Raw genomic sequence first — 24,822 nt, 5'->3', positions numbered from 1 at the left:
CTCATTCAACTGCCCTGGGCAGAACCGAAACCAAATCACAACATTCGGTGCTCCTGCGTTTGCACATGAAATACATTCCATGACATCACAGCTTCTCGGGTTCACATGCACAGACAAACCAAAGGGAGGAAGAGAGGATATGACACTTAACTCTTTCAACACCTGTGGGCTGTGATGGGGCTGACTGGGAAGTATTTTCTTTCCGTGAACGGGTCGCCTCACAGTGTCCTATACACGGAAAGAAAATATTATATAAACATGGCCGCCATGGAATAGGAAGGCAGGGCTCCGCACTGAACACCTCTTCCATTTCCATGGCGATCAAACAGAGAGGGGCTGATGCTGCAGGAGCTGCGGTGGTGGGCAGTCAGGTAAGTGGGGATTGGGAGGTGTGAGGACAAACTGGTGTTGGGTCGGGTGGGGTAGATGGGGGGCGGGGGAACCAGCCATGAGGCGACTTGGAATGCAGGCTGAGATTAGCATTTTTAGCCCACGTTTCGTTCCTCTTAATTGGCTGGCTCCCCTGCCAAGGGTGCTAATGCAAAATAAAACCACATTTAATTTTCTAACTCTGTTCATTTATTTTACTCACTCTTAAAGCACCATTTTATTACTTCTCCACGAAAATGCTAAAACATGAATTGCCTTACCACCATGTGCTAATAGCCTTATATATCTCGGGTGGGCCATTATTGCTTTGGATAATGACCCTTCCCCAAACTATGGCCCTCGGCTTCACCTCGGGCCACAAGTCGGTGGTGGGTCATTAACCCACGATACCGACCCTCCCCTTAGTCTGTAAGGCTGTATCAACCCAAGATAGACAGTCCTCAAGGCTGCAGACAACTGCATACTTGGTTTCACCCTTATTAGGGATCATCAGTGCAGGATAGTCCAGTACAGATAATAATATAGGAAGTGGAAAGGTAAATCTAATTCACTGGAATCAGGGAGATCAATAAAAAGGGGGAGACCAAGTTCAAGTTTAATGAACTAAAAGGTAGAATGCACCCTGCCTGCAGGTGGTTCAGACTGTGGATCTGGCTGTCCTCCACACCTTTCTGCCTTTTGCCCATACGTGTAATAAGGGCCCAGGTACCGTTGTGCTGGGTCATTTGCCGGGTGACGCCGAGTGATGGAAGCGGCAGACAGAGAATGTTTCTTCCCTCAACTGTGAGTCTTCTTTTCTTTGCCAGGTGATTGATAGAGGATACCACCATTTAAACCTTGCCACCGGCACCAGAAGTCCTGCCTCGTTTACGCTGCTGCTCCATTGGTCCTGGCGGTGGGTGATGGTGCTGCTTTTAGAGGGATCCTGAACATCCCCCGATGCTTTGCATGAGCACCCAGTGATCCGGTGATGCACTCGACTCTCCTGACTCACCATTGCCATGATTCCGAATCCAGCTCTGTGCACTGGAGCTCCAGAAGACACATGCTGTGTCACCACCAATTATGCTCATGCAGGCTCATTCTCTCTGCAGCGTCGTGTTATCTTCATTATTGTCATTGTCACAGTCACCACCATCACCCTCACCACTGTCATCAATGTCACCATCACCACCACCATCTTCACCAGTATCATCATCACCACCATCATTATTGTCATCATCACCACCATCACCCTCACCACCACCAACATCAATGTCACCATCCACCATCATCATCATCTCCATCATCTTAACCATTATCATCATTATTGTCATTGTCACAGTTACCACCATCACCCTCACCACTGTCATCAATGTCACCATCACCACCACCATCTTCACCAGTATCATCATCACCACTGTCATCAATGTCACCATCACCACCACCATCTTCACCAGTATCATCATCACCACTGTCATCAATGTCACCATCACCACCACCATCTTCACCAGTATCATCATCACCACTGTCATCAATGTCACCATCACCACCATCATCATCACAACCATCTTAACTGGTATCATCATCACCACCCTCATTAATGTCATCATCCGTCACCAGCAAGACCCGTTGTTGCCAACAGGTAACCCTTATATGCTTTCCCAAGGGACTTGAAATCCCAAATTGTTTTCTAAACGTACAAGGGACAGGTCCAAAATGTTGGATCTCTCTAGTACGGTTGTAATGTTATCAGTTTGAAAGGTGTTCAGTGTTCAGCAGAAACTGGATTTTACATCTTATTTATACATTTATGGTAAATGAAAACTTCTCACTATCAAAATAAAACCTTCAGACTTAATTGAGTTTTTCAAAGTGTGATCTTAATGATAAGCATCATGCAGCAAATTGGACTTAAGGTCCAACGAATGTATCTCCGTACCATGGCCCCGCCTGGAACCAGATTGCCTGCCATGTAGTGCCTTATGATCATTCAGAAACTCTGAGATCTGGATAGTCGCACCCCAATCTAAGATCTTCAATAAGAACGGGGTGTTGCTTATGGACCTGTAATTAAGTGCATCAAAAGGACATAACCCAGCCTTATTTATAAGTGGAGACATCCATGCGGTTTTCAGGTGATCTGGGACATGACTTTCAGAGAACGAGTTGTTAATGAACTTGGCCAAGACTTCCATCATAGATGCAGAGCAGGTTTTAAATAACTCCACTCGACAAGAATCCCCCTTACAATTTGTCAGTCTAAGTTTGTGGATGATTGCGATAGGTTCTGTCTGTGTTACAGGATGAAAATTAAAAACGGGCGTCCTGGTATTATCAGAGCTTTGCGCACTGTCTACTTTGACTGGAACTACTTCCCTTCTCTTCAGCTCCATATTTTCTTTAATCCCATCATGTTTATTTAACATTGCTTTTTGTAGGGAGGCCCACCATACTACACCTTTGATCGGCAGATTCCCCGGTGGCGGATAAGGTGTTTTCAATTCTTTTAGGATTTTAAACAGTTCTTAGACTCATGTTGTGCCTGACTTATGTAGTCTACCGTCCAGCATATTTCTTTTTGCTTCTATTGTGGCCATTTTGAAAGCTCTGGGGCCTCATTAAAGGTCTGTCTGACAAACTGCACAAATCCCAGGTTACTAAGTGAATTTCCCAGTTTTTTTGCTGCCAAATATTTTTTACAACCCAACCACAAGTTCATGTCTCCCATAATAATAACGTTAGTATTAGGTATGAGGAATGAGTGTGTGAAATGAACGCAACTCTGCACAAAAGGCCTATCAGACAGCACAGACATTCACATTACATATACTGAGCATGGCAGTGACCATCACTGGGCTTTTCAACATCACAGAGCAACAAACACCATCACTGGCAACATCACCACAACCAACACACACAAGACATTGATAGAGCCTTTCTGATTGAAATGTCACCCATAAGAACAGAGCCACATCCATGACACAATCACAACCCCATATGAGTAGTGGGGCCATATACAGCAACCACATCTCATGATCACATGTGTGTACAGTGCAACACCCATGGGTACTGAAAGGTACAGTGATGATTGCACTACATAGGTAATCATAGATCTGTACAGCCAACATACCTGACGACATGACCATCTGTGCAAGGAATGCAATGTCGGACACCCTTGACTACCACAATGATGAACTACAATTAGACACCACCACCTTTACACGCATACAGCTAGAGATGCTCATGACAGACTGCATATGACACAAATACATGTACCAATCCTATGCACATGCATCGACTACATGTATGGACTGAGAAGGTCACAATGATTACCTTTACATATGCTGATCTAGAAGTGCATGGCTGTGAGCCTGACACATTCATTCAGCACACACAGTGCTTGTTGGCAATCTGCACATATAAGACAGAATCAAACCTGCATGGTGACCAGGTGCATGTACAGATGCTACACAGAATCTTGTCAACTCAAAACAATGAGATGCTGAGTGAGGGCTCATCAATCCCGAGAGGCATGCCACAGGAGCACGCTGAATGCAACCATCAAAAGCCCAGTGTGACAGGCCCACAGACATGGGCGTCGGAGTAAGTGATGTCAAATGGATTGATCCAATGACAACTGTATTTCAACGCATAGAGACCATGAATCAGGAAAACACTAGCATACAACTAAATTACTGAATCCCCCTTTCCAAAACAAAATGATACATAGACATCTTAAAAAATGATGTACAGTCACCACTGCCGTCCAAAGCCTGATAATGGCTATCGCAAGGCTGCCGGCTGCCTGTGTCTCTGCCTCGACCTGCTGCAGGAGGGCTTCGGTGGTATACCGGAGGGCCTGCACGGCCTACCCAGCCCTACGTTCAAGTCGCTGTGCGGCTCTCTGACTCCCCTCCAGAATGGTAGCACGCAACTCCTCCATTCTTTCAAGGCTGCCTCATGTGTTGTAGTTGGCATGTGGTGGCTACACAGATTCTCTGCCTCTCCATCTGCCTCTGCTGCCTGACCTTCTATGCCTGCTGACTCTAACGGGCGATCAGCCTCCTGTGCGCCTGCCTCTGCTGCTGCAACAGCTCCTTCTGCCTGGCAGCCCACTCCTAGCACTAGCACTCCCTCCGGTAAAATGATAACTCCTGGAGGGGAGTACTGCACCAGCGCTTGCCTCCAGTGCCATGGTGGCTTGCACAGCCTGTTCCCCTGCATAGTCCATGCCAGACTGTGGGACCACCTGAACGGCCTTTGTGGCCACCTGCACCTCCACCAAGTGTGAAGGAACCACCAGACATGCTGACGGGGTGACAGGGGCAGAGGAGCCTGAGGTGGTGGTCAACATCCAGAGCAGATGCATACAAGGAGCGGAAGGGCATAGGTGGTGCCTGTACCAATAGTACTATGCTCAGCGGTGCACTTGCCATTTGGGAAAATATGTGGCACACTGGCCCTTGATGGCTCACAAACTGCCCACGGTTGATATGAAGGGCCTCAAAGGCAGCCACTTGCCTCCCATGGCCCGACAACAGCAAGGGCAACACTGCATCATGGATGGGCTCATCCGCCCTCACTGCGGGGCTTGTCTGCGCTGAGGCATCGCTGGAGGTGTGTAGTACTGCAACCAATGGGTGTGGGACAGTGAGAAGAGCCGAGTCCACCACTGTGTCCTGCACATCCTCTTGTCCCCACCAGACACCAAGGACAGGCCCACAATGGCATCTTCCACCTCCATCACACCTAACCCTGACATCCCAGATGGAACCTATGTGCCGATTGGCCTGTCTGTGGGAATGGAAGAATGAGCCTGTCCCTCTGCCTCTGAGGACTCACACTCCATGACCTTGCCAACGTCCTGCACCTCAACAGCAGCCACATGTCCCTCAGATGAGGCGCAAGATGGTGGTCGTGGGCGTGGTTTACGTAGCCATCTGGAAGGCCTTGCCCTGGAATGTAGCGCCTCCTCAGCATTACTCTCTTCATCTGAATACGACACTGGATGACGGGGGAGAGAGGAGAGGAAGTTCTGCATATGTGTATACACATGTACATGTCTGAAGAGTGCCAAAGTAGCATGCTGCCATCTCACAAAGAAATGCCACTGCCTCACACACAGTCCCAAAACAATGCAACATATGTGTCATGTCTGTGCAAGATGTCCAGAGCAAAGGTCCAGCAGCAATGATGAGCTCTACCCATCTGCACATGCAAATCCCACCTGCGACCACATGACCATGACATGTACCCCTTACACACACACATATTCTAAAAATGACCTGGCATGAGACCAATGTGCAGCCCAGTGATGTGAACGGCACATGACAGCAGGTGTCATAGACATCAATGTCAAGGCCTCAGCACATCACAACCTCAATGAATCATCGTGAACACAGAGACATGAAGGCTCGTGATTCATGACGACATCCCCATCAATTGCATGCATAGATTGGCATTGAATGAGCAGACACCACTTCATGGCCACAATAGTTACCAGGGCCAAATGAGCTCATGGACGGGGCATACATGAGTACTGTTGCATGTTGCATGTCCCCTAGACATGTGCATAAACACAACATCACAGTGCAGTGGTAGTGTATGGCCATGAAGGGCATGGGGTGTACAGAACCTTATGCGATGAAGTGGCATGGGCACACCCCTTCTAGTACACTCAATGGCGAATGTGTCAAACTAAAGCGTGCATGTGTGAATGTCAACAGAGGATCATTTGCTTCACCCACCCATTCAAAGGCACAACACAGTAATGTCTCAGCTTGCATCTGGCACATCTGACAATGGGTGCATCCCCACTTCCAACAACAAATTAGTGTAACGAGTTCACTTCACAAATTGCCAGTCACATGCTATTCCTCTCCAGCTTTCAGCACACACTCCATTTACAGCGTAATTTCACTTACACTCACCATCTGAACCTGAGAAATCTTAACTCCTACAATGTGTCCCTCCTGTTACTTGCACATTTTGCAAGCATTGGTCAGAGCTGTCACAAGACATCAATGACGCGCATCCATTGGACACGGTAAGAGACTTGTGCTGTGAGGGCGTGGGACATTCCAGTGACTGTGTCTGAGTGTTCTAGTGTGGGTCATATGTGTGATGAGCAAAGTTTGAGCGGGACGTCTGAGAAAGGCTACACAAAATGATTGCACAGGCAATTACAAGTATGTGTCCTGCGCACTGTGTGTGTGTGAGGAGTGATCCCCAGGAGCCGAGACAGAGCAGGTCCTGTGACCCTGATTGGCTGCTGGCCAGGAAGTTAGAATTATGATGAACATGGACAGACTCCACCTGAAGCAACTAGAATCAGGCCTCACACAGGCCACAAGCCACACCCTAGACGCAATCCACAATTCCCCTGAACTGATCTTCACACTCCCTCCTCGGCCACTGATATTGGTAAAACATGAAGCCCTCATCATTGCACTGTCAACAGCAACATCCTTCAACCTTGATTGACCAAGGACCCTCCTCCCGCTTTCCACCATGGAACATGGTCAGAGGAATGCTGGACCTGCCAGACACCTTGCTTTCCTCCATTGAATCCCACACCCTCCAGGCGAGGCTGCTATCCACCACCCATCTCAATCAATGCCTATCCAAGGCTCTTAACCACCTCACATGTATCACATCACCCACCAACATAGAAGGCCCCTACACCAGATATGATATATGATATATGATATGCACACATTTTTCTAGGCGCGAAAAGACAGAGGGAGGACAAGACAAACAATCTTACTAGGCCTTGTGTCATTCAGATCATGCAAGTGCGAGAGTGTTAAATGCAAGGGGAAAGAGAGGGGGAAGGGCAAGGGAGACGGGTGGGGAAACAGGGCAGCATTGCTCTGAGTAAGTGCAGCACAGGGCAGCGTTGCTCTGGGTAAGTGCAAGGAGGCAAGGGACTGTAGAGGTAACAGTTACTTCCCCTAAGTGCACGGAAGGCCCGGAGGCAGTGCAGGGGTGACTGATCAAGAGAGAGTCTGGTACCCAGCGAGACTCTGAGGGCAGCCCAGCAACCAGTCGGTACAGCAGACAGGTAGGTCAGGTAGGTCAGCAGGGGAGAGAGAGAGAGAAAGCAGAGGAGATGAGGAAGGTTTTGAGCTGCTTCCGAAACTTCAGGTGGTCCGGCTCAAGTTTGAGAGGGTCAGGGAGGCCATTCCAGAGGGGTTCCATGTAATAAAGTTGCTGCAAAAATGGCTGTTTTAAAAAGAATCACCGCAAGTGGATACCACCAGAGGGAGGCACAAGCAAAGGAGAGATATCTTCGTTGGAGGTAGCGGAGTGAAGGGCTTGAGAAGGAAGGTATTTAGGAAGAGAGCATTGGATGTAGTGTGAGACCCGGCCCCAGAAAATCTTGCGGATGATGCAGAGGGTCTTGAACTTGATCCTTGCAGCCACTGGGGTCCAGTGGAGAGATTTCAGGGCCGGAGAAATACAATCCCAGGGCTTGAGGCCAAGAATAATTTTTGCAGTCCTGTTCTCGATTAGTTCCAGATGGTGGAGATTTGCAGAAGGTAGATTGAGAAAGAGGCTGTTGCAGTAGTCCAGCCTATAGAGAACCAGGGCTCTGGAGACACTGAACTTCTGGGGCAAGGTGAGAAAGGGAAGAGTAACTTTAAGGAGGTGCAGCTGGTAGTAGGACTTCTTGGCAAAGTCAGAGATGTGAGGAAAGAAGGAGAGGGTGGAGTCGAAGATGACACCAAGATTCTTTGCCTCAGGAAAGTGAAGGAAGAGGTCCGGCGTGCAGCCAGAGTGAGAGAGGGAAAGTGGGAGCAGGGTCCCAATGAGAAGGATCTCTGTCTTACTAGCATCACTACAGCCCTCTAATCCCCCAAAAGTAAACCCACATCCTTGAATGCAGATGACGGGCTGACCTCTCACCTCTGAATTGTACCACACATATCCATCAGTCAAAGACAACTGTGTAGTCACCCAGAAGGGAAATGATTCCTTGATATGTAACTGATCACCCAACACCATTAACACCAGCATGTAATTCCTCACGCAAATAGCAGAACACAAGGACCCTCTTTGCCCATCCTCCTCAGGCCCTCCTACCCCTAGCACCAGCACACTGTAGAACCTTGCATGCACCATGGGCACAGCACTGAGATGCCATGCCAATGGCACTAGTAAAAAATGGCATGAAACATTGCATTACACTACATTGCTGTGTCCATCGACTATCGTCCTCACAACATACATCCTCTTCACATGGCATTCCCATCGTACTGACTGTGTGGACTTGCCTGCAGCTTGGATCTGGGGCTGCAGTTCGAGGATCTGGGCATGAAGTGCTGGGTTACCCTCTGTAGGATCCGGACATGCAGTGGTGATTTGCGATGGGGCCCACCAGAGTGCACCTCCGCAGTGGGTCCTGGCTTGATGACTGCCTTCGCCTTCTTCTGGCTCCAGTTCCGCATATCATCCCAGCGCTTCATGATGTTCTCTCGGGTATGGACTGCCAACCCTCAACATTGATGGCAGTGGCTATCTCCTGCCAGATCCTCCGACATTCAACCGTCCGAAGCTGCTTCTCTGGCTGCAAGAGGGAGTTGTGATGTAACAGCACCTGTTACACAAGGATGGCAACTTCCGCACCAGAAAGGTTTGCAGCCCTCATCCTCCAACCTTGGAGGTGCTAGTAGAGGTGGCAGACATGGTGAGGCTGGTGGCCTGGAACAGGGTCTGGAATGCACCTGTAACAGCGATGGAAGCGAAAAATCCATCATTGGTATGCCATACCTCTAGTGTGTTTGCTCTATAGAGCATAACTTTTGTTTAAATGCTCAAGAATGCTTTCCAGGACGTTTTTCTTCATCCCACACCAAATATTGATTCAGCTAGGATGGAAAAATCCAACACTGCCAAGGTCAATAGTCACACCGAGGGATGGACACACACACGCCATCCGGCCATCCATGGCTTTGCAGCCTTACCACCTTAAACACCTTGCAAACACTAATCATTCATCTGCAGTAGAGGCTTTCATATGCATGATGGAAAAATCAAAGTGAAAGACTATGCAAATCACTAGTTACCATGGCACATGAACATAGCAAACCAAAGGACAGCACCAACCTGCTCCGCACTGCGCCACTGACAACACTTCACCCTCCGCCATCTGTTCCGCCATCCCACTCACACCTTCTTGGATGCAGCCAGAGAACCCTGAGATTCTCTTTTCCACTTCCTTCACTGACCTCTACTGAGGAGCAGCAATGACGTGTTGGTGTCCCAATCAGGCAATGGAAGTGGGCAGCATACAGTCCCAGGATGGCACACAGAAGGAGTAGCAGGAATGTGAGGGCAAGCAGAGCTGGATGAGGACCAGAATGCAAAAAGCAGGCAGAGGAATGTGACAGGTAGATGCAGTATCACCATGTGGCAGCATCTGCTGGGAAATCAAACGAGGCCCGCATCATGTTACGAGTGTCGCACTGAGAAAACTGCGCATGCGCGGCTTCCTACAAATAGGGGCGCATGCGCATAATGCATCTGCGCTGCAAAATCGCAATGAACAGAGGATGCGGAGCATATCGGAATTCAGCGAGACGGGGGTAACTTGAGTTTACAAGGCATAAGTGCAAACCTGCATGAATTGCAAACAATCTTCTGCATCCCCATATCATGGATGGCAAAGGAACTGGCAGGGCTGGGCGACAGGGAAGGCGAGAGGACAACCAGCCAAACATGTCAGGAAAACAGCACCACCACCACATGGTGGGGATGCACCCCTACCACAGAAGGGCTATTGCGCTCTAAGTGAAGGGGCTACAGGAATTCCCATGACCCAGTGACAGCCACAGGTCACTGAGAAGGGGCAAAGCAGGAAAAGGAAATACACTCAAGAGGAGTTGCAAATACTGACTGACTATGTGGATGAGCACCAATCAGAGCTATACACATGGCCTCCAGCAGTCTATTACTGGCCCAACGGCAGAGGAAGTGGCAGTCACTGATTTGATTAATGCCTGTGGGGTGGAGAATCACGCAGTAGCAGAAGTGATAAGAGGATGGACGACCCCACCAGGTGTACCAAAGACAAGCTTGGTGCCAATGTGTCCTCTGACCAGGCTACAGGTGGTGGGTCGCCATGTGTTGAGGTGCTCACTCCATTCGAAGAAGTCTTCTCTGGCCTCATCACAAGTGAGCAGGGGGTTGGCGTGGGAGGCTACAACACATACGGTCATACAGCAGGTGAGTGACATGTGTGACTGATACATGTGATTATGATACCACTGTGCATGCAATTGGATGAATGTATTGATGTTGTCCGGGGTGATTCACTTGTAGAGGAGGTCCCAGATATGGCCTGCACTCCAGCCACCCATTGTGAAGCACCAGGAAGGTACACACCAATATATGTGATGTATAATGAGCAAATAAACCAGCAGAGAGCCGTGCTAGGGCTTTGCCCAGTACCCGTTGGAAGAGCAATACCTGTTGAAGGGCCAATAACCAGACACCCATGGGCAACACGGTACCCATTGAGACAACCATACCAGCAGCTGACCTGACATGAGCACTTCTTTCCAACTGTCCCAGAAGAGACCCAAAGGGCATTAATCGAAGGCGAATGGTGACGACAAAGGGCCTGGACAGACATACAGATAAACGAAACAACAACCAAAAGATGACACACTAAGACAAACACCATTGATAAGGATATCACAGACATAGAAGAAGAAACAATGTTGAAATATAAAGAAACGTAACTGTAAAGCAGAATGAAAGTGTGCAACCTGCTAAACGCCTATACATGGGCTTGTAACGCAAGAAGCTAAGAAAACAGTGCGGCTTGCTATGCTTTGTAGAAGTATAGAGCGGCAAGCGCCAACCATATATCTACCTCAATGAAGCACATTGTATAAGTGCAGTCCACTTTATACGAAAGCAGAATTAAGCCCAAGTTGGTAGGCGCCAAACAGGCCAGGATTCATATACCAGCACAAAGCCAGACGAAAGAGAGGAATCGAAACTTGGCAAGAAGCAGCTCATGCCTGGAATTTCGAGGTCAACCCAAGGAAGGGAGGAGAGCGGCAACTTCGAACAATCCAAATTTAAGAGCATAGCAGCCGGCCCCGTGAAGGTCGAGATAAGGAGGCCCAGGCACGTGGCGAGGCCGAAGGGAGAATCAAATACGCAAATAGATGGAAAATTAAGCAGATTCACGGTTTACTAATACGTGACCAGCCAGGCGCAAAGAGGTACCAATGTCTGATGTCACCCAAGACCAGAGGATGCCATAACTTTTCACGATAAAAAGCTACAGTTTCGAGCCCATCTTCAGCCAACTAATTGCCACATAGCCCACATATGCCTAGGGGTGTAATCGACCCAATCATAATGGACCAAATAATCTAGGGTCCTATAGCTAGCAGAACCAATGAGACGTTGTACTTTTAGTGACGTATTGCACGATTGATGTAGAGGGAGGGGTGTAGATGACCACCCGATAAGAGTTATCCAATCCTCACACCCCGTTACATATACAGATATAGCACCTATACTTAAGTTACCTTTTCCAACCAATAGATTTGCATGACAAACTTTTGAGTGTTACATGTCAATGTTGATGAATTTTGCCTATGAGAAGTGCTGTTTGTATGAAGATTGTGGAGGTTGAAGCGAAACAGTGATCGCACCACTGTTGATTCCCGTGTTTCCCTGTTTTTTGTCCCCGTTTTTTGTACTTGTTATTAAACAGACTTCCCTTTGCCAAACCATTGAGTTGTCCTTAGTTGATTAGTGTTGGAGTAAGAGAATCCCGCACCTCATCCACCTCAGGGTGCAGCTATCTCGTCTTAAAGTACTCGAGGGTGAGCTCTGATCCCATGGGCCCATCAGAGGTCGCTCCACCCTCCTGTACACACTTCAAGACATATCCATTCAAGTTGTACATACATGTGAACTCACTCCACATGATATACAGTGTGACTGTTTGATGCATATTTGACATTTAACTGTACCTTACAGGTGTATTTGTGAATGGCATTGGCAACCAACCAATATGTGCACTTTTTGCATGACACATGTCACTGTACACAGAATCAGTGTCATGCCTGTGTAGTGTGTACTCGCAATGTTGGTTGCGCTCACATGGCTCCTCAACCAGCAATGTGTCATGCATGTGTGAATCATTTATTGCTCCGGTCAGACAGTGACCTAGTAATGGGTGCAATGCCAGTGAAATGTATGGGGGTGACATCCACTGCAGCTCTTATGCTGGCGACAGTCATCATAGTCATGTCATGTCATGTTGCAGGTGCATTTGGAGTGTCCATACTCTGTTGTTGGCCATGAAAGTGCACACAGGTGACATCCATGTCGTTCTTTGGCCAGACATGCCCGTCATGCATGTGTGCATTTCCCCCTTGATCCCGTGGGACAATATGGGTAAGGTGGGTCTGGGATATTGGCAACAAAGGTCTGGGATGCATGACATGTCAGTAGTACGATATGTGTGACTCATGACATCACTAAGGGCATGATCACGAGTTGGGCGGTAGTCTGGCATGTTTACACGCCAGAACAATGCCAATTTTTGGGTGCAATTACTGCCGGTGGTATTACTGTGCGGTAATTGCGCTGAATGGGGAATCCGGACTAACAGTTAGCACCCAAAGTGTGGTCCGGTAGTCATACCGCCAGACAGGTGGCACTAACGCTAATAAAGTTCGGCCAACTCGTGATCAGGCCCTAAGTATACCTGGATGGATATTTGGATGGACTCTGGAATATTGTTCTGTACTCCTGATTGCACATTTTAAATGTTCCTTATCAGATATGTATGCATGGTCACATACTACGACAATCACAGACTTCATTCTATAACACATCATTGCAGTTAGGAATGTGTGCCTCCCACATCTGCAAATGAAAGTGGTGTGTGTTTTGTCAACAGTGCAGGTATCTAACGCACACAGCCACAATGCATTCATATGCATTGTGTTATTTGTGTTACATACACTCCTTGCTGTCTGTACAGCGTTTACATTCTTTGTAGGGCACCATGTGCTGCACATACCAACAACAGTATGAAGACAGTGTGCGCCATGACTTATTGGTTTTGTAGGTATACAATCATGAGGTGGCTTCAGGGTGTGAGTGGATAATGCTCTGTATATGGGTAGTATAGCTCAGTGGCAACGTGCTCATCTTGGAAGCACGATGAAGCAGAGCGACACAGGTTCAAATCCTGGGTTCGTGCTTAGAAACTTCGTTGTTATTAAGCACGTTATAAATAACCAATTATACTTATAGCACACGCATTCTCACAGGATCTAAAGGGACTGATAGGGAGTGTGCAGGTAAAATGAGCCAAGATCGGTGCGATATTTCCAAAATCATACATAAGCCTAAAAAAGCAATGCACATATTTGCAAGGCCTACAAGGTTCTATTACATGCACAAGTGTGAGACGGTCCCATAGAACCAGGCACAAATGACTGGACGCCACATGAGAGTACCTCTTGCTCTTCCCGCTCGAATAAAAACTGATGCCCATAGTGTAGCAAAAACATTAGGGGATGAGATGCAAGTGTATCACTGCTAGTGTTTCTTTTATTTCCCAGCAGATCAAAAATGGAAGGGTTGAAGAAGATTGAGGAAGACAGCAAAACAACTGATTTTATTGACTTGCTTAAGCAACCTCGTTTATACCCAGGGGACCAAGTACTACTGAAGAGCTTTGTTTGTACTTGGAACACACCCCGCTTTGAGGGACCGTATCTAGAAGAGAAGGTCACTCATACTGCTGTGAAACTGCAAGGGAGAAGAGGATGGCTGCATTTGAATGACGTAAAGCTCTACAAAGGGGAGACCCTGACCCCTCCGGCAATCACTGACACTGATGCAAGAGAGGAAGTTCAGCACATGCTGACCAGATCACCTACCAATGAGCAAAACAAAGGACTGATGGACTAAAACATTCTGGAAGAAATTGACATTTTCTAATTTGAATAGGAAACAAATGGACTTACTGCAGGTCCAGCACTTTTTCATTCGAACTAAAAGAGATTATATATTAAAAATAAGACACAGAGATTGCACAACAAACTTTATGCGGCATGAAACATTGCACGCATTTCTGCATGCTGTTTTTGTGTAGATACTCCGAACATATCCAGCTCTAGTGTGACGAAACATGGACGTTGTTACATTTTTGGGGAATCCTAAAAATAGTCCTATTATTTGTAGTGATATTATTGCAATCATAATTCAATTTCTGTTATAAGACGGGCAATTATTTTTTTAAAGTGATTGAAGGTGATCAATTGAATTAAAAATGGGAATCTTCCATTATATAAGACACACATTGCTAACAAGAAGACCAGCTACTCCAAAAGAGATAATGTGGCATCAGAATACCATGGCAAGACTTCTTGCAACTACATTTTGCTTCATGTGCTGTCTTTATTTTCTTATGCTCTTCACATTTTCGTGACATATTGTTTTAAAATTCAAATGAAGTATCCCACAATGAGACAGCTATTCTTATCCTGAACCAAAGCACGGTGATATTTTTCCTGATATTTCCAAACAAATTGCTGGATCTAAAATGAATGTTGGGGAAGATAACGTGGATATAAATTCATATCTTGATAATTCAGCCCATTTAAAGAATACTATGTGGCATCAACACATGAAGGAAGTGGGGAGGAGAACATCAGGTGAGAGCTGCTATGTGTGTTCTCTCATCCCTAATGCCATGAGCACAGCCAGAACATTCATTGCGAGAGAAATACCAATACATGATGTGAAGTGTCTCAGTCATCTAGCAGCATGCATGACAAGAGGACAGTTTGAAGGAAGATGGTCAACCCTGTGGTGGAGATCAAAGAAATCATTTCCATATGAAGATGCTTACATAAAAACAAAATGGAAAAAGATCCAGGTTGGATGAGCAGACTGTTCTTCTATTCATTCAGTGGTATGGCTGGAGAACAGATAAGGATTGTTGAACAAGAGAGACTGTGTTGTGCAGACACATGGGAAACATCAAGACTGCCAGGATGCTGGGAGAGACCTCAGGTGTTGGTATACGAACGAGTTGCCACCAGTACAGGATGGGAAGAAGGAATGCAAGAATGCTTTGCACATTTATTGAGGACAACACCAGTAAAGATAGTACACATGGTGAATGATGAATGCCTAAAGTTGTGGGCCAAGTATTCAAATTTATTGACATGGGTTGAAAATGAAGCAGGTCCATTGTCCATTATACTAATGAAGAATGTGACATTGTGTTTCATGAACAGAGGTCTGATTCCAGTTGGAGAAAATAAAGGAAAATAAAGGAATCAAGCAAATAAGTGATGTAGCAAGAATAAATGGAGAAACTGCAGTGCTCAGAGACCATTATTGGACCTGTGGATCCAATGCCTACATGCAGTTGCCTAAAAATTGGGAATGAACATGTTCTATGGTGATCATACATGTTCCTGCATTGGTGATTCCCCAAAGGGATATCCATATTGACAGCTTTCCGAATATGGAAACACACCAGAGGAAGAAAAGATTGGTTAACCTTATTTAACAATAGAGGGATAATTACTCCACAGCAAAATCAATAGAAGCCTATAATGATATTCCAGATGAACATACATTATTCAGCAGAACGGCAGTGATATTTACAGCCATATTCATGCCAGGAATCCAAGCTGCAGCAAACACCAAGTGGTTACAAATCACCAGATGGGAGCTGCCACAAACAATTTACATGGCAATAAAAGGATTTAATGCGATACAAGAAGACTTGAGGGCCATCAGACTCATGATCCTACAGAACAGGTATGTCCTAGACTTAATTACAGCAATGGAAGAAGGTGTGTGAGCCACGATCCGGCCTTCGTGCTGTACATTTATACCTGCCCACGATGGAGAAAATGGAACCCTGACAGAGTCAATAACTATGCTGCCAAACCTTCATGTGAAAATGGAGGAAGAAGTAGATGAGACCAAATATTCAGACTGGTTTTCATCTCTGTTCTGATGGGTTCCATCCTGGCTATCAAATGCCTTGAAACAGCTTGGAGCAATACTAGTGTTATTATTGCTGGGAGTCTGTCTTATACGAAAATTCATAAAACAGTGCAAAAAAAAGCAAAGAGGGCCATTGGGATGAAGATAATGATCGATGTGAATGCTGTGACTGATGAGCACACACAGAATGAAAACACCACTCGTGAGCACCTAAGAGAAATTTCTCTGGCACCCTCAGGAACAATGTTTTATTACCCTAAGGATTATAAGAACTATGTAGGGTGTTTTGTCAACCAACTGGGGAGTGATGCCATATGACCTGGAGAGTGGATGAATACAAAAGAAATGCAGGTGACCTAAGGGGGTGACTAAGATATGGATCCCAAAGAAGCCATTCTGTGGAGGAACAATTAAGAATATAGAGGAGGAAATGGTTGATGATTTGACCAGAGGGGGGAATGTAGAGAAGCAGACATGTATATCATTCATAGATCTTGCCCCCTCATCTCTGACATGCTGGATGAAGAACAATAAGACACTGTGCATGACACCAAATTTAATTCCAATACTGCATCGAATATATGAGAGATGTTATGCATTCAGACAACCATATCAAATGTATCCATGAACTGAAGTGATAGCAGGAGATCTGCAGACACCACTGAACATCAAAGAACTGTAAAGGAAATCTGAGAGGTGCAAAATGATGTCATAAGGAGAAGACGCGATGACGAACAGAAACAAGATAAGAATACTTAAAGAATGAATATGTAACTGAAGAAGCAAAGCAAACATATATACGAGTGAGAAGAAATCATATATGCAAAGACGATAACTAACCACATGGGTAGTAAATGTATATATGCAGAAACGCAAGGTAGATGAGTCACATAGAAGCTTGTTGCAGTAGACAATATAACAAGGGTAAAGCTGCCATGTTGAAAAGCTCTGAATAATAGTAAGTGAAAAGCTTGAAGGAGAGAGACCAGGATTGCAGAGCTGACAGATGATGGGAAATGGATTTGCACTCCAACAAAAGATAGCTGTTGTTCAGCGATCAAGGATACCACAGCAAGAAGCAACTGCAGGGGAGTCAATGAGGAGTCAATGAGGATAAAGAATGTACGCAGGACATATTTGTCTTAGATTAAGTAAATGAGCGAACATTTGTGAATGCCAAGTATTGATCATTCAAAGATGCAAAAAGCATATATAAGACAGAGCAACCAAGTCTCCTGAGACAAAAGGGGGGTAATGGCACCTGACATAATTGAATCAAATAACACCAAACAGAAAGGCAAGATGGACAAAATCATGGTCTCCTCAAATGTGGTGCAAGACCAAGAGACAAGGCCAATTCATAAGCTCCAGATGAAGATTACAATGTACCTTAACTCCCCTAAAAGTTCCAAAGAAGAGAACATCAAGCAAGGTCAAGTACAAAGAAGAAGTCTTGGCTGCAGGCTTAACGGATGAGAGATGGTAGACTAATTGGGTAAGTGGGCAGTTCTCTGACGTTGTTTTCGGTACCTCGGTTTTGTTTTGCTTACGTGCTGCTAACGAGACAAATGTCCAAGGTTGGGAGAGAATGCCAACCAATCATGAGGCCCTATGCAATGAAGAGCATGCATTGTTGTAAGGGCCAATCCGCTGTCATTATGCCTCTATAATGTGTATTATACATAGAGGGAAGGTCAAGATATGCCTGCCAGAAAAGGGGCAGCCAATTATGTTACTAACACTTACAGCCTCTATAAGTAGATAAGTTGCCGTAACCAATCCCTTTGTTTGATAGGTTTCATTATATGGTTTTATTATCTCTGCCTTCATCTCCAACTTTTAGTATTATGCGTATGACACAGAGCTCTCTTTCAGGCTACCCTCAGCCTCCTCCACCTGCTCACTAATTTCAGACTGTCTATCTTCAATTCAGTCCTGGTGTGATGCTAATGACCTATGCCTTAATGCCAGTAAGTGTCATGACGCGCGCTCCATGGAAGCTATGGAGCCGATGGAAGGGCTGATTCCGTACCTCCACCAGCGGTCTAGTCTCCCACGCACTGCTGTGCCGTCATGACGCACATAAATGGGCGTCTCACGCGGAGCTCATTGCGTTGCAACCTTGCTTTTCCGGCCTGGTTCGTACGCTCATTCTCCTCTTAGACCCCCCCTCACAGTGTATTCCTGCTTGCTTCCTCTTGTCAGTCCTCAGTGATTTCCCTCTCCACTCTCAGCCCGCGATCCCTTTGAGTGCTTCCTCCTCTCCTCTGTTTCTTCCGCTCTGTTGCATTTCCCTTCCCGGTGGGGCTTACCTTTTCTATTGTATGCTCCATTCCCTCCGCTGTCTCCTGCAGACCTCTTCCTCATTTCCTCGGATACGGAATCATTCCAACAGCGCTCAGGATACGCACGCTACCCCGATGCCTGCAGTGTCTTCTGGGAATTGAAGTCCTCTTATCAACTCCAACGGAACGCCTTCAGCCTCGACATCAGTAGTGCTATACATCCAAGCACACCAGGGTTTTTCAGCCACGCTTTTCCCTGGTTTTGGGGGCGGACTCCCGGAGGGCCCCCTCTGCCTTGCTGTCTACCAGTAGGCAGGGTGGCTTCCGGTGGAGCTCGTCCCAATCTCAACAGGAAAGGACGAGACCTCTGGAGGGAAAGAAGAGCCATTGACACAGACGGTTCCTCAGAAGAACTCAGCACAGGTGAGGAGGAGGGAACCAAGGAGGGTACTTGTCAAGCTACCAGTACTTCATCGCATGACAGTTTGCAACGCCCAAGAATGGCTAGCTTAGAGCAGTATCAAGAACTGGTTAATGCCATACAGGGGATAACTGCTGAGCTCCAATCCATGAGGGTAGAAAACACCGCCCTTAAGGCTGACAATGCCGCTCTGAGACAACTAATGATTCGGAGAGAAGAGGTTCGGGAAGATCTCCCACCCATGCCCTTACCTTGTGGGAAGTATGAGGGGAACCCCAAGAAGATTAAGGAATTCCTCGACGCCTGTAGGGTATACTTTACTTTTCGCCCAAAGATGTATGAATTCGACAAGGCAAAGGTTGGCTTCCTTGTCTCAAACCTTGGGGGTAACGCTCTAGCATGGGCCACCCCGTTGGTTACAGAAACTGATCCTATCCTGAATGACTACAATGCCTTTGTACTACGATTCAGAGAACGCTTTGAAAGGACCGAGACATTGTACGCGTCTTATGAAAACATACTAGACCTCAAACAGGGTCTTGTTGATGTACAAACCTATGCCTCAAACTTCCAGAGGATAGCTTGGGAGACAGGATGGCCTGACTCAGTTAAACAGACTCTCTTTCGGAGAGGGCTACATGAAGATTTGAAGGACGAACTCTCTCGAGTAGCAAGACCCTCCTCCTTCCAAGAACTAGTCGCTCTGGCCCTGGATGGAATTTCGAATTTCAGAGAGAAGAGCAGAAAGAAGGAAGACCAGACCCAATCCACCTTCTACACCATCCTCCTACTCACCAGCCGCTCCAGACAGATCTCTTCTCCAGACTGAAGAGCCCATGCAAATCGGCGCAGCGAGGGGTCCTCTTACTGCAGCAGAAAGAAAGAGACGAAAAGACCGGAGCTTGTGCATGTATTGCAGTTCTGAGAAGCACCTCCTTAGGGACTGTCCGGAAGTACCTCCCCGAAGGTCGGGAAACGAAAGACCCCGACCCTGAGCAGGGAGACGGAAGGGGCTTCTCTTGCTAATCCCTGTTTTACAAGTGCGCCTATACCATGTACCCCCTCAAACCAGCTAATGGTCCTAAAGATCGTTCTGGAATGGACCCCAACCCAAGCAGTTGAGTGTCTAGCAATGCTTGACTGTGGTGCAGCTGGGAACTTTATGGACGACCAATGGGCCAGTAGATACGCCATTCCTAGGAGAGAAAAACCTCAACCCATACCCGTAGAAGGAGTGGATGGCACCCCTTTGTCTTCCGGTCTTATCCATCAAGAAACCGCGGAAGTCACGGTTAAGATGAAGACTCATCATGAAACCGTGATCTTTGATCTGATAAAAGCTGCCCACTTTCCGGTGATACTCGGGATACCCTGGTTGAGAAAGCACAATCCGGGGATCGACTGGGTAACTAACATTATAGAGTTCAGGTCAGACCTTTGTTTGCAGTCCTGTTTGAAGGAGGAAGGGCAACAATCACATCAGGGTGACACAGTGCCAGCGAGGAGTATTAACTCCATTCCCGTTACCTATCGGGAATATACCGACATCTTTGCAGATACTCTTCCCAGACCCCTTCCTCCACATCGAGCCGAGGACTGTAAAATCAATCTCATACCTAATGCTGTGGTCCCATTTGGGAGAATGTATCCCTTATCCCTCCCGGAGAAGGAAGCATTAAGAGACTACCTAGCCAGCAATCTACAGAATGGCTTGATACAAGAATCAACTTCCTCGGCTGGAGCTTCTCTGTTCTTTATTCCAAAAAGGGGAACCAAGGAACTCAGACCTTGTATTGACTACAGGGGCCTAAATAGCCAAACCATACGAGATCGATACCCTATGCCTCTGATTAAGGAGATCATGGAAGCAGTACAAGGTGCAAAATGGTTTACCAAATTAGACCTTAGAGGAGCCTATCATCTCCTACGAATCCAACAAGGGGACGAATGGAAGACCGCCTTTCGTACTCCATTAGGTCATTTCGAGTACAAGGTAATGCCCTTTGGGTTGGTTAACGCGCCAGCCCAGTTCCAAAGATTTATGGACAAGATCTTCAGTGATCTTCTGTTTAAGTCCACGGTAGTTTACTTGGATGACATCCTGGTTTACTCTCATACTTTAGAACAACATCGTCTACACGTAAGAGAAGTGCTCAAGAGACTCCGAGGCCACCACCTATTAGTCAAGCCAGAGAAATGTCTTTTTGAGGTTGCTACAGTTTCATACCTGGGCTTTATTCTGTCAGAAGACCGCATCGAGATGGACCCTCACAAGACTACATCTATCAACAATTGGCCTGTTCCCAGCTCAGTCAAGGACATCCAGAGGTTCCTGGGGCTGACAAATTTCTATCGAAAATTCATCACGGGCTTTTCCAACACAGTCCTACCTATCACAGCTTTACTTAAGAAGGGGATGAAGTTCCTTTGGACGCCAGAAGCAGATTCCGCCTTTCATCAGCTCAAACAAGCATTCACCTCTGCACCCATCCTCAGGCAGCCTGATCAGTCTCAACCCTTTATCGTAGAAGCCGACGCCTCTCAAGGGCTATCGGAGCAGCCCTACTACAAAGGAAGGACGATCAACTCGAACATCCCATTGCCTATTATTCCAGAACACTTACCTCCAGTGAAAGAAACTATTCAGTGATCGAAAAGGAGCTGTTAGCTATTAAACAGGCATGTGAGGAGTGGCGCCATTTGTTGCAAGGAGCGAAATACCCGTTTCAAGTTCGAACAGACCACAGGAACCTAAGTGTTCTGCAACAGATGGAATGCAGGAACTCTCGTCATGCTCGTTGGGCTTATTATTTCTCCCAATTTGATTTCATACTCACGTATCTTCCGGGTAGAGACAATCACTTAGCTGATGCTCTCTCCCGCAGCCACCAAGAAGGATCAGGGAATCACCCTGAACAGGAACGGCTGCTCAACGGGAAGAGATTCATAGGAACAGTTAATAAATATCTACAACAGGTTCTTGAAGCCCAAAGAACCACCTCTCTTCCTAGAGACCCCTCTCTAACCTACAAAGGAGAATACCTGTATAAAGACGACTTGCTTTACCTGCCCACCCAAGATCTCCAGAACCAAGCCCTTTCGTGGTGCCATGATCTGCCTATGGCTGGTCACAAGGGCCGTGCTGCTACACTGGAACTACTGAAGAGGAGTTTCTGGTGGCCCAAGATGAATCAGGATGTTGTGGAGTACGTCTCTTCCTGTCCCACATGCGCTCAAGGCAAACACAGTTTGGCTAAACCATTGGGGCTTCTACAACAGGATGAACCACCTGCTGGACCTTGGCAACATATTTCTATGGATTTCATCGTGGAGTTACCCAGATCGGGAGGAAGTTCTGCTATCATGGTAGTGGTCGACTCCTTCAGTAAACTGGCGCATTTCATTCCTCTTCAAGGCACTCCTTCTGCCACTACCACAGCAGACGTGTTCTTAAAGGGAATAGTCCGTCTCCATGGTCTGCCCTCCTCAATTGTGTCTGATAGAGGAACACAGTTTACCTCCAAGTTCTGGACAGTATTGTGTAAACAGTTACAGATTCAGAGAGCATTGTCTTCTGGCTTTCACCCGGAAACAAACGGACAGAACGAACGCCTCAACGCTACACTTGAACAGTTTCTGAGATGCTACTGCAACCAGACTCAGGATAACTGGAGTCATCTCTTATCGGTTGCAGAATTCTCATATAACAACACCAAGCATACTGCAATCGGTATGAGTCCCTTCAAATGTACATATGGGTACGAACCCAGACACATCCCATTTCCCACCGTTCAACCCACTAATGTCCCTACCATAGACCTACTACTAGACACTCTCAAACAAACCCACAAGTCAGCTCAAGAAACCCTGTTAGCCAGTCGTCAGACTTACAAGAGATGGGCTGACAAGAACAGGAGACCTAATCCTGATTGGAAGACAGGAAGCAAGGTCTGGTTGTCCACGAAATATCTTCCCCGGAGAGTCCACCGAGGTAAATTCACTCAGAGATATATCGGACCTTTTTCCATACAACAACAGATCAATCCTGTGGCCTTTCGGCTAAACCTCCCGCACTCTCTTCGGAGAATACATCCAGTGTTCCATACCTCGCTTCTTAAGGAATACAAACCTGATCCATTCTTGAGAACCTCCAGGAGAAAAATACCCAGTGTGGATGATGACACCCAAGAGTATGAGGTTTCGCGCATCCTGGACTCTCGTTACAAACACGGAGTCCTACAATACCTCATACTGTGGAAAGGATACCCTTGGACGGAAAGAACTTGGGAACCAGCCAAAAATCTACATGCCACCAGGCTCCTACGCATATTCCACAGACACCATCCAGGCAAGCCTGGAGGACGGTCTTGGCGAAGGGGTTATACTGTCATGACGCGCGCTCCATGGAAGCTATGGAGCCGATGGAAGGGCTGATTCCGTACCTCCACCAGCGGTCTAGTCTCCCACGCACTGCTGTGCCGTCATGACGCACATAAATGGGCGTCTCACGCGGAGCTCATTGCGTTGCAACCTTGCTTTTCCGGCCTGGTTCGTACGCTCGTTCTCCTCTTAGACCCCCCCTCACAGTGTATTCCTGCTTGCTTCCTCTTGTCAGTCCTCAGTGATTTCCCTCTCCACTCTCAGCCCGCGATCCCTTTGAGTGCTTCCTCCTCTCCTCTGTTTCTTAAGCTCTGTTGCATTTCCCTTCCCGGTGGGGCTTACCTTTTCTATTGTATGCTCCATTCCCTCCGCTGTCTCCTGCAGACCTCTTCCTCATTTCCTCGGATACGGAATCATTCCAACAGCGCTCAGGATACGCACGCTACCCCGATGCCTGCAGTGTCTTCTGGGAATTGAAGTCCTCTTATCAACTCCAACGGAACGCCTTCAGCCTCGACATCAGTAGTGCTATACATCCAAGCACACCAGGGTTTTTCAGCCACGCTTTTCCCTGGTTTTGGGGGCGGACTACCGGAGGGCCCCCTCTGCCTTGCTGTCTACCAGTAGGCAGGGTGGCTTCCGGTGGAGCTCGTCCCAATCTCAACAGGAAAGGACGAGACCTCTGGAGGGAAAGAAGAGCCATTGACACAGACGGTTCCTCAGAAGAACTCAGCACAGGTGAGGAGGAGGGAACCAAGGAGGGTACTTGTCAAGCTACCAATACTTCATCGCATGACAGTAAGACAGAGATCGTCCTCATTGGGACCCAGCTCCCACTTTCCCACTTTCACTCTGACTGGCCTCCCTTGGTCCTGTGCTCTCACCCACCAGTGAGGGGGGTTTATTTTTTACTCTACTCTCTCCTTCTCCTCTCATATCTGGAACATCTTCAAAAAGTCCCACTACCAGCTGCACCTCCTCAGAGGTATTCTACCTTTCTCACCTTCCCCCAGAAGCTCACCATTTCCAGAGCCCTGGTTCTCACCAGACCGGACTACTGTAACAGTCTCTTTCTCAATCTTCCTACCTCTACTCTCCGACCTCTTCAATTTATCCACAACAGAACTGCAAGACTTACCTTGACCTCAAGCCCAGGTGTTAAACGAGATATTATATTGTGCCTCCTTTATTGTATATATTGGCCTAAGCCCAGTCGCTCTGCAAAGAAAACCGCATTGCAAAGTTCCGATCTTAGATCGACTTCGCCGCGATTTTAGGTCCATCCACCATTTTGATTTCTATTCCAAAGTAATTCTGTGTTCTAAAATGGTGGACAGTGTTTCCGCTTGT

This window comes from Ambystoma mexicanum, chromosome 4p, assembly GCF_040938575.1.
Source record: "Ambystoma mexicanum isolate Mex_15411 chromosome 4p, UKY_AmexF1_1, whole genome shotgun sequence".
Lineage (NCBI taxonomy): Eukaryota > Metazoa > Chordata > Amphibia > Caudata > Ambystomatidae > Ambystoma > Ambystoma mexicanum.
The sequence above is the reverse complement of the archived record's forward strand: the minus strand, read 5'-3'. Positions refer to the sequence as shown.